The 12745-nt window shown below is 31.6% G+C and overlaps 1 long non-coding RNA gene across 1 annotated transcript in view; it reads right to left on the bottom strand.

Annotated features, from left to right (window-relative positions):
* The window catches only part of LOC127717759 (uncharacterized), a 98569-nt gene extending 93646 nt beyond the window's left edge, over positions 1 to 4923 (bottom strand). The window contains exon 1 of the long non-coding RNA XR_007989357.1: positions 4713 to 4923. This is a non-coding gene — a long non-coding RNA (uncharacterized LOC127717759). The remainder of the gene's footprint in view (positions 1 to 4712) is intronic.
* Between the last annotated feature and the right edge of the window lie 7822 nt (positions 4924 to 12745).

The raw sequence follows: 12745 nt of genomic DNA, 5'->3' as shown, positions 1-12745 counted from the left end.
AACAATGCACATAGTATTTTTGTGTACATTCTGTTCTTCTTGTAAATACTAATCACGCAGCAGCCTAACGATATTACTTGGTCAATTGCAAAAGTTATCATATAGAGGTCGCTTTATACTTTTTAATGAGATATGTGTATGCATTTTATACTGTTACTTTTATATTTCTCAGCACACATTGGCGTACATAATATATAGCAAATTATACTAAAATCAACTTCATTTTTACGTAATTAACAGTCTCTTTGAAATAGATCACTATCATTTATATTTTTGAAACATGGAATAAACGCAATGATTGTCTACTGTTTATTCAAATAGCGGCGATATTTGTCTGTTATAATTACAAAACATAAGCAACAATGAACTATATAGAATGAGCAGTTTAATGACATGTTAAGAAGGGGAATTAATTTTGTTCTGGCTCTTAAACATAATTGAAAAATACAAATTTAACCGTACTTACATGTAATACATGTAATATAACATTATGTGATATTCATCAGGGTTTTAACAAAAAAGACAGACAAATAGAATAACAAATAATTAAAAACGAAGTATATTCATCAGCTGAGAATAGGATAAATCTAGAGGCTCATAGGGGCATGAATCGCTAATTGGAATAAACCATACAGTCTTTACTGACGATAGTCCTAACTTAGGAGGCTTCTAGGGGCATGAATCACTAATTGGGATAAACCATACATTCTTTACTGCAGATAATCCTAACTTTAGAGGCTCCTAGGAGTAAAAATCACTAATTGGGATAAACCATACATTCTTTACTGAAGATAGTTCTAACTTTAGAGGCTACTAGGAGTAAAAATCACTAATTGGGATAAACCATACATTCTTTACTGAAGATAGTTCTAACTTTAGAGGCTTCTAGGAGTAAAAATCACTATTTGGGATAAACCATAAATTCTTTACTGAAGGTAGTTCTAACTTTAGAGGCTCCTAGGAGTAAAAATCACTAATTGGGATAAACCACACATTCTTTTCTGAAGATAGTTCTAACTTTAGAGGCTCCTAGGAGTAAAAATCACTAATTGGGATAAACCATACATTCTTTACTGACGATAGTCCTAACTTTAGAGGCTCCTAGGAGTAAAAATCACTAATTGGGATAAACCATACATTCTTTACTGACGATAGTCCTAACTTTAGAGGCTTCTAGGAGTAAAAATCACTAATTGGGATAAACCATACATTCTTTACTGACGATAGTCCTAACTTTAGAGGCTTCTAGGAGTAAAAATCACTAATTGGGATAAACCACACATTCTTTACTGACGATAGTCCTAACTTTAGAGGCTTCTAGGAGTAAAAATCACTAATTGGGATAAACCATACATTCTTTACTGACGATAGTACTAACTTTAGAGGCTTCTAGGAGTAAAAATCACTAATTGGGATAAACCATACATTCTTTACTGACGATAGTCCTAACTTTAGAGGCTTCTAGGAGTAAAAATCACTATTTGGGATAAACCATACATTCTTTACTGAAGGTAGTTCTAACTTTAGAGGCTCCTAGGAGTAAAAATCACTAATTGGGATAAACCACACATTCTTTACTGAAGATAGTTCTAACTTTAGAGGCTTCTAGGAGTAAAATTCACTAATTTGGATAAACCACCCATTCTTTACTGAAGATAGTTCTAACTTTAGAGGCTCCTAGGAGTAAAAATCACTAATTGGGATAAACCACACATTCTTTGCTGAAGATAGTACTAATTTTAGATGGAAAAAAAAGTTACTAAGAGTGATGTGACAAAATGATACACTCGAACTAGAGTTATTTTTTAATTTGGTTTCAATGGCTGAGCTGATCCCATGCATGTTCGCCACCTGGATTCATATTTAATATTGTATTATCAATACAAATGTCTTACGTTTGGTTACAATTGTTTCACTGGTCCATAAGAAGACGATTGTTGAATATCAAAATGAGGAGATGTGATATAGGTGACAGGATTTGAAATTGTGACGAAAGTATCAGGATTTCGATTGGTTCACTGATCTTTTTGATGAAGATAGTTATTATTTTTAATAATAATAACCCATTTTTCTTCAGGAACAAAGTAACAACACTTAGTATTTACATCATAAAAACTTATCTACAAGGGCTGATTTCATCTTCTTCAATTGTTTTCTTCATGTAAAATAAAACTCTAATTTTATTTTGGATGTATTGATGGATGGCTGTTTAAATATCCAGTGGCAAATTAAATGCATATTCAGGACGAGAACTGAATATTGTGAAATTAGTACAAACATTGCTTTGTACTAGACCGACATGCCAGGTCGGAGTTTCAACGTGCTAGTTCAAAAGGTAACATGCCGCAGAAAGACATATCACCCGACCCAGACACATTATTCTGACTACGATCGCGAGCCGACCAGTATTAATTTTTGTTCTTACTCCTAAACGCCGCGTGCTTAGCGCAGAAGCAGCAAATACCAACTGTCATGTCTTTGGTTGACCCGACCGAGCTTCTTACTAACTGATTATTCAATCTTTCTATGTATAACGTTTTTTCAGTCCAGCCAATCAAAAACCATGCAGAATAAGCTATGGCGGATATGTTTTTTTTTGTGAATCTGCACTAAAGTATCAACACTATTTGAGAAAAATTTTGAAAAAATACTTTGATATCAATTCTGTTCAAAGATTTTCTAACATGATATTGAAATATGAAATTTTAACGGACGGACGACAACAAATGATTAACAATGGACGCTAGGTGATTGTACTGTGGTCTATGACTAGGTGAACTAAATTAGTCGTATGTGAACCACTTTGTTTATTAATGGTTCTGTTTGTACCTCTCTGTGTTTGCAGGCATTGCATCTGTCATCTCAACTCTGTAACGTCTTATGTTGGTATATTGTATTGACTATATTTCATTAAATAGAACGACCCTAAATGATGGATAGATGCTTAAGTCCAAACTTTCAACCATATGCAGCTTATAAATACATGCTTTGCTTTTAACCAGAGAGGCTCATTGGCCTGAAGTTTTAACGCAATATTCTCTAAAATAACAGTCTTCCTGTGTACACATAATGCTTACTTTGAGTTGACTGATCCCTGCTTTTACTCCTTCTGGTGAGTGATCGTCATAGAAGCAGACAATACAAAATGCAATCAAACCATTGTGAATTCCATGCATCCGTAGCGCTTTTTCTTGATTTACTTTCATCAGGAACGCAAAATCCGAATATTTAAAAGCCAAGGATGTATAAGAACTGAAATAGTTGAAGAGCTGTAGGACCAAAAAATACTTAAACAAACGGTATTAACAGTCGTATATGAGTTGATCCGTGTGAGGTGATATCAAGACGAACAAGATACTATGAAACAACCTTTTTGGTAAAATGTTAGTTGATTAATTAAATGCAGTTATCTCTCTTTCTGTGTAGAAACATTGCTGTAGTTTTAAATTATTATAACTATAAAATACAAATGCGAAAATATTCATAATTTTAAGATTGAAATATTAAAACATCATACGTTCAATACAGATACTAGTACTGTCAACGTACACTGTAGAACGCCGCACGCTTGAAAACCGCCACCCGTGTCAAACATAGCCAACACCTTGCGTGTGGCGTTCTACACGGTGACGTATAGAATGATTATCATAACAATGTGGACATGGACACCTAGCTGGTATTTAATTATCGTGTCGGTCACTGGCTGTCGACAACGAAGACTTCACGCAATTACAGTATGTAAGAGGCCTCTCACTCGGGATGCACGTAATTACTATCTTTACACATGTCCATTCATAAAAAAAAATTTTGCATGAAAGTTTATAGGCATTTGATTTGAATATATTTATATACTCATAGCAAAAAGTTTCCTTTGATTTTGAAAGAATGAGTATATTTAGAGGTGATATGAACAAGTAATCAAGAAAAATAGTTATACTTTTTGTTGCACAAACGTTCTGTGGCTCATTAAAAAATACGAAAACATTTATTCATATGATGTAGAATAATCAACGATCAATTTTCATACTAAGATTATTATTGTTGGTAATAAGAACCCGGACCTTCATACAAATCATATTAGTCCTCTGGGCTACACAATTTTTTGCACGGAACAAATTGTAATTCCCACCGAAGACTCCAACGATCAGATTTTCGTGAACATTTAAATATCATTCTAACAAAAAATAACAAATAAAGCATAGTTATAAATCCGGTCTTTTGTGCAAAATTTACGTTGATTGGAGTCTGATATTACATTAGGTCAGATATCAAAGGCACCATACTATAGATGTATGGGTTTATTTATCTATGACCATACACATATAGTGTTTTTCGACAGGTACATGGTGCTGGGTTGGCCTTAACTTTTTAAAGGTCTATTAACTTTTCTCTTGTAACAAATCTGCTTTATTTTCAAAATGTTACTAAGAGTAGCTTTTGTTGAAACATTGATATTTACTTTAGATTTTGTAATTACCTGAACACATATAACAAAATTTACGGGATCGATATTTTTTTACTAAAAATGAAGCTGGTAATTTCTATGAATTTGGTCTTGCTCAACTATTTTTTTTGTTATTTGAGGACGAATATTTGAGACAATTCTGCATACATCTTTAATTTCATTTTTTTAAATTCGGATTTCAAAGGCCCTCCCTTATTTTAACTGAATCAAGAATGGTCGCTCCAATAGAATTTAAAATTGTACTCACTTCTTTTTCGGTTTCTGTGTTTCAATATATATCCATGAATTAAATGATAGGTCCACAATACATCTCGTCGCTGGGCTTCCAAAATGTTGTAAATTACTAATTTTTCAAAAAATAAAAATCTCACGAACAGACTTTGAAAATTTGGTTGAAATGCAAGCTTCCAAAATGTTGTATGTAAACTTGAACATTTTTGTAAATGGCATTGAAAAAAAAACTTTGACATTTCTGGATTACCCAAAAACTTAATTTATTTTCACAGAAATAAAGAAATGTACAAGTATTTGATTCCTAAAGCCATTATACAACAATTTTCAAGTTTACATACAACATTTTGGAAGTAAACTTTACAAAAAACAGAGATTGGCAATTTTGTAACATGTCTTATTTTAAATGTTTTGATTGGTCTAGCTGTATGCTATTTTGGAATATCAAAGATTTCCTTCCGCCAAGACGATTTGTGTCAAAAAGTAGTTTTAGACAAAAATTTTAAATACGACATTTTGGAAGCGCAGCGACGATCTGTTTTGTAATAATAAATCATGTGCACATAGACTAGGTTATTATCTACATTACCCGTAACAGTGTGTTATTAACCAGTCAAGTGCATTATGTATGAAACTGTCCCTTTATTAACAAAAGCAAAAATGGTCCATTAGAGATTAACAAGGCATTAATACAGGGCAATTATGAATAAACAGGGCCATTATGAAAAAACTGGGCTATTAAAAAAAAACATGGCCAGTACGAATAATTAGGGCTATTACAGATGTTCAGTTGTTATCAATTCAAATATATTTCTGGTGAAAGGAAACATCACCCAAAAATCATGACTTATTTTATTTGACCCAGTTGTTAAGTTATTAATTACATAATACATTCCATGATGTGTATCAATTTATTAAAATTTGAGTTTTAAAATCCAGAATGAAATCTTGTATTTTGTATGCCATAAATTGCTTTGAATAAGACAACAATAAAACTATATTTACATGTAAATGGTAATTCTTCACATCACTTTAAAAGTTTTTTTTTAATATTGCAATTGGTATAATTATATATATATTTTTCCACAAAAAAAAAAAAAAAAAACATTATTTGGCTTCGTTAAATATTATACATTGACAGTTTGGTTAATAAAAGTGTTAAGAAATGGGTGTTTTCACATTGGCCCTGTTATTTTTTATTGGTGATTGACCAATTCAATGAATGATTTGCAATGCATGATGGACTATATACAAAAAGATGTGGTATGATAGCCAATGAGACAACTCTCCACAAGCAACCCTGAAGCTGGTGAACAAATTTTTAAGATCTGAGGGTGGAGATTGAAGATTATGCTATATAACAGAAAAACAAAGGATATGGGGTATCCATCCATGACACAAAATCAGAACATGCACAGCCGAAAACAAACAAAAAGCAAAGGAACAGAGCTTTTATTTCCGTTCTTCATCTCAAAGTCACAATGAGGTCGTCAACACGGAACAAAAAAACTCTTACCTCACTGCAAGTTTACATTTCATTCATTACACTTGACGAGCAAAAAACAGAAACGTGAGATTTCGAGCTGAAATAAAAACAAAAAAAAACCTTTCAACCAAATTCCACGTGTTCTTAGTTGATAGTAAACTCGTAGTTGCCCACAATTCATTGTGTTTCATTTTGTCGATTGGTCAATTCATCATGAACATATTTACATTTTGTATTTTTCAAATTAATATATAAAATGTATTTGACGTCAAAACACTGTTGGTGTCGACGTGTTTAAAGCAAAATCTTTTCATTATTACTATTTCTACATTTCCTTTAGTGTTTGTTATTCTCGTTTAATGTGTATGGGTGCTGAAAGACTCAATGACCTATACCCGACATCTCCTTTAATATCGTCCTGAACATGCATGATATATTTGCTACTGGACGTTATGCAACCAACAATCAATCAATCGCCTTTAATTAAGATTTTGCATTCGTTCTAAAATAAATTTGACAAGATAAAAGTTAAAAGATACTATATGAAAAAATTAGACAACCGCAACTGTTAAATCGCTTTGACGTCCGAAAAAGATAATAGCCAACACGTGCATTGTAACTTTTAAAGCTAGTTAAATTATAGGATATGTTTTCCGTTTGGAACTTATATTATGAAGGAACTTCTATTTCGTGAGAATCGTGACAGTACGTGAAACTGTATTAACTAACCAGATTCTTGGTTGATCTGATTTAAAACATGTGGAATTCTTCAACATTTATAACTCAACAGCGAAGCGCAATGATATGATAGATAAATTTATTTAATTAAAGTGTCACGTATTGATCTCACACAACAATAGATATTTACAGGTACAATCACATAAAAAAAGATCAACACCCTGTATAACTGTTACATTTAATCAACATAACCTTTTAGACGGATTACATTTTTTTAATTATCACAGTTATCGCTATAAGATAGTATATATTTCAATTGTATCTAGCATTGTGAACGGTTTTTGTAACGTGCCAATGAGTTTTAAGATTGTAGGAATGATGTTATTTATCAGCACACGCTGCAGGTTTCGGCAATCAAACGGGAACAAACGATTTTATTTGACAAAATTGTCTAAATTCTATCTTTACAGTTAATGTTGATGCAGTTTCGGCAATCAAACGGGAACAAACGATTCTATTTGACAAAATTGTCTAAATTCTATCTTTACAGTTAACGTTGATGCAGTATCGGCAATCAAACGGAAACAAACGATTCTATTTGACAAAATTGTCTAAATTCTATCTTTACAGTTAACGTTGATGCAGTTTCGGCAATCAAACGGGAACAAACGATTCTATTTGACAAAATTGTCTTAATTCTATCTTTACAGTTAACGTTGATAGAACATCAGTTGTATAGGAATGAAATGAATTTTAAGTCATTTAGACATAATAATTATTTTATAAACAATGCGGTGAGGGTCTGGATGAGGGTTAAAGAATACAGAATAATCGGTAATAGGTGCCTGGAAATAATGGAAACACATGTAAAGAATAGAAAAAATAGGCTAAAAAATACTGATTAGAGAATAATAGGGGTGCATGCTAAAATATTACGAATAGAGAATAACAGGCCAAATTTATAAATACTATAGAAAAAATGGCCTACAAAATAAAGAAATATAGAAATGAAGGACCATCCATCCAGACCCTCATGCCATATGTTTTAGTTTCGACATTTCAACGGGAACACATGATTCGATTTGACAAAATTGTCTTAATTTTATCTTTACATCTAACGTTGATAGAAAATCAATTGTATAGAAATGAAATCATATCTAAGCCTTTAAGACATATTTTATAAACAATGTAATATGTTTTGATTACAACTGGTATATACCAGCATACTGTGAAACATTGTATGGCACGATGGGATGGTATCCAATATCGTATGGTGGTATGGTATAAATACCACCAAACCGCTGTATGCATTATTGGTATGATAGTAAGGTACTGTGGTATGCTACAAATGACCATACGAGAATTTTATTTGATGGTATGGAGCATGGTATGGTTTGAAGTATGAGTTTTTTCCAAGTAAAAGATAATATGAAGCATGATTTTTTGTTAAAAATGTTTAAATCTGCACAAAAAGACATCGACAGCTCATATTTAAGATATTCAAGATAACAAAAAGATCAGACAGTACTATAAATATCATAACAAGGCATTGCAGTCAATATGTTCTTAGAAAGTCCAAATATCAAATGATTACGATCTTGATGATGTAGTTAACATGACGATGTAGTGAATATGAAGGTGAAGTTAACATGATGATGTTGTTAACGTAATAATGCAGTTAACATGATGATGTAGTGAATACGATGGTGTAGTTAACATAATAATGAAGTTAACATCATGATGTAGCTAACATGATGATGTGGTTAATATGACGATGTAGTTGACATGATGATGTAGTAAGCATGATAATGGAGTTAACATAATGATGTAGTTAACATGATAATGTAGTTAACATGATGGTGTAGTCAATAGATGATGTAGTTAATATGATGGTGTAGTTAACATGATGATGTAGTTAAGATGATTATGTAGTTAACATGATGATGTATTTAACATGATGATGAAGTTAACATATTGATGTAGTTAACATAATGATGAAGTTAATATGATGATGTAGTTAACATGATGATGTAGTTAAAATGATGATGTAGTAAACATGATGGTGTAGTTAAAATGATGATGTAGTTAACATGATGGTGTAGTTAACATGATGATATAGTTAACATGATGATGTTGTTAACATGATAATGTAGTTAACATGATGGTGTAGTTAAACATGACGATGTAGTGAACATGATGGTGTAGTTAAAATGATGATGTAGTTAACATGATGGTGTAGTTAACATGATGATATAGTTAACATGATGATATATTTAACATGATGATGTTGTTAACATGATAATGTAGTAAACATGATGATGTAGGTAATATAATGGTGTTGTTAACATGATGATATAGTTAACATGATGATATAGTTAACATGATGATATAGTTAACATGATGATGTTGTTAACATGATAATGTAGTTAACATGATGGTGTAGTTAAAATGATGGTGTAGTTAAAATGATGATGTAGTTAATATAATGATGAAGTTAACATGATGATGTAGTCAAGATGATTATGTAGTTAACATGATGGTATAGTTAACATGATGATGTAGTTAATATAATGGTGTAGTTAACATGATGGTGTAGTCAAGATGATTATGTAGTTAACATGATGGTATAGTTAACATGATGATGAAGTTAACATGATGATGTTTTTAACGTGATAATGTAGTTAACATGATCATGTAGCAAACATGATGGTGTAGTTAAAATGACAATGTAGTGAACATGATGGTGTAGTTAATAGGACGATGTAGTCAACATGGTGTTGTAGATGATAATGTAGTTAATATGATATCATAATCTAAATGATAATGTAGTTCATATGATAATGTAATTTAAATGATTATGAAGTTAAGATGATAATGTAATTTAAATGATAATGTAGTTAAGATGATGCTGCAGTTAACATGTTGTTGTGAAGTTTACATGATGATAAGGTTAACATTATGATGTAGTTAACGTGATGATGAAGTTAACATGATGATGTATTTAATGTGATGATGAAGTTAACATGATAATGTAGTTAACGTGATGCTGTAGTTAACGTAATGTTGTAGTTAACATGATGCTGTTGTTAACACAACGCTGTAGTTAACATGATGCGCTAGTTAAAACATGCTGATGTAGTTAGCATTTGTTCTCAAATAAGATACTTCTAACTGTTGTTAATAACATCTTAATTGTACAGACGTATTGTAATTTTTTAACAAAAGTTGTTGTTATTTACTGTTTTTAACAAAAGTTGCTGTTACTTACCGTACCACAATGTCATAAGATTCATGCATACAGCGGTGCGGTGGCATCTGTACCATACTACCATAATATACCGCATACCATACAACCGTGCCATACTATGTTTTACAGTATGCCGCACGTATCAAGAAAAGAATTTATTAGTACTAGTACACAACCGCGACCGCGGGTCCGTGACTGAACTAAAGTACCTACGCCTTATTTTTATATTAAATTTGTAACCATACAGTGTGTTAAATGTCCTCCTTTACCTCATAACCCATGATGACTTTCATAATAACGGAAGAGGAAGATACAGAACATACAACAACGGCAGACATTATCTATTAACCAAGCTCTGTTCTTTACCTATAAATAAATTAAATAAAATTTTACAGGATTGCAACACAGTTTCATATTGCAGTCCTAAGTATGAAATCGTTCAAATTATAATGGCATATTGTTATTCTAAACTGTGTCCCAAAATTGATCGCCCTGAAGATCATAAAAAAACATTTGATTAAAATAAAGTATGTCAATAAAGGTTTTGATTTTGTAAATATCGCCGGTATTTTTAACGACCATTCTGTTAAAGAACACATTCCTGGATATTTTTATAATACTGAACTCCCTCTTATTTTTTATATTTACAAGAAATCTACCCGAAAATTTGTGTATAATTATAGCCAAGTCTGTAAAGATGTAAATATCAGTTAAAATACACCTACGTCATGTTATTGTAGTAATTCCGAATACACTTATAGCCCCATTTCCCATTTTATAACAGGAAACCTTAACATCGTTCGCGACCGAGAGTTAAAATCATTCCTCAGTAAAGGACCTAAATATCGTCCCTCGTCAATTATTAATTGGAATGAGTGTCGTAATATCATCCACGACTCACTTCGTGCTGACTGTTTGAAATGGATAAAACGGGAAAAAGCTGACAAAAAATCTTTGGACTCTTTTTTTAATTCAGTAATGAAGATAGTTGATATACGTATGCAACAGTTTAAAGAACATTTTACTCTTAACAACAACCATAAAAATCCTATTTCTCGTATCAAACATAAACTAAAAGAACTAGCCAAGGAATTTGTTTTTGTCCCGGCTGATAAAGCTGCTAATAATATCATCATAGTTTGACGTAAATTTTACATTGAGGTTCTGCAAAAGGAAATCACGAATTCACCAACATTCCAACTGACTTCATTTTCAGAAAACGATATCTGTAACAAACATAAACTATTATCTACTTCTTTACAAGCAGAACCAAATACAATGACAGTCCCAACTATGTACTGGCTTCCGAAGCTACACAAATCACCTTACAAATATAGATTTATTTCGTCTTCAAGTCATTGTTCCACTACTAAATTGTCTATTCTACTTACTAGTACACTTGGTACAATAAAAAACCTGATAATAAATTGTTCAAATAAGGTCTTTGAAAATAGTGGAATTAACTACTTTTGGAAGTACTTGATAAATTGCATGCATATATTGGTGATTTTGAATCTGTTCAAAGTTTTGATTTTTCTACCCTATATACCATTTTGCCTCATATTGTTATTAAGAAAAAATTCACACACCTAATTAAATGGGCATTTAAAAAGTCGGAATGCGAATACATATGTTCAAACTCTTTTAGGTCATTTTTAAGTAGCAACAAACAAAAGAGCTATGTCAATTGGACATGCTTTGATACTATATCTGCCCTTGAATTCTTACTGGATAACATTTTTGTTCGCTTTGAAGATTCCGTATATCGTCAAGTTATCGGAATTCCAATGGGAACTAACTGTGCACCACTTATTGCGGACCTTTTTTGTATTGTTATGAGTTACAATTTATGACTAAAATCAGCAAAGACCCATCGAAACAACATCTGATACAAAAATTTAACAATACTTTAAGATATTTGGATGATATATTGGCTCTCAATAATGACGACTTCAGTATGTATACTAAAGAAATTTATCCTGTTGAACTTACTTTAAATAAAGCTAATACTAACAATGACCACTGTCCTTTCCTCGATCTTGATATTTATATCATTAACGGGAAGCTTAAAACAAAAATTTATGATAAAAGAGATGATTTTTCATTTCCTATTGTTAATTATCCATTTTTAGATGGTGACGTTCCCTTGTCACCATCTTATGGTGATTCGCTCGTATATGTAACAACAGATTAGATTTTAGCGAGAGAAATTTATGTATTACTGAAAAATTATTACACCAGGGTTTTCGATATCATAAACTAGTCAAAACATTTACTAAATTTTATCATCGGTATAAGGACATCATTCGTAAATATAACTCAACATGCAGACATCATTCGTAAATATAACTCAACATGCAGACATCTTATACGTTCGGGTATTTCACATCCAATATTTTATGGTAATATTCTTTACAAAGCACAAAAATGTCAGTATTCACCTCAAAAGCTAACAAAACCTTTAAACAGACTTATTAAGAAGGGATATAGTTACGATACGGTTGTCAGGTCATTAAAGATTGCATATTTTGGCTTTAATATTGATTCACTTATAGGGTCTTTGCATCGGAATTAAACATATTTATTCTAAAACCAGTTGTTGGCATGACACGGGTTATGTTCTTCTCATATATTTTAT

Source organism: Mytilus californianus, unplaced genomic scaffold (assembly GCF_021869535.1).
Source record: "Mytilus californianus isolate M0D057914Y unplaced genomic scaffold, xbMytCali1.0.p SCAF_10, whole genome shotgun sequence".
Classification (NCBI taxonomy): domain Eukaryota; kingdom Metazoa; phylum Mollusca; class Bivalvia; order Mytilida; family Mytilidae; genus Mytilus; species Mytilus californianus.
This window is presented reverse-complemented; position numbering and strand designations above follow the sequence as displayed.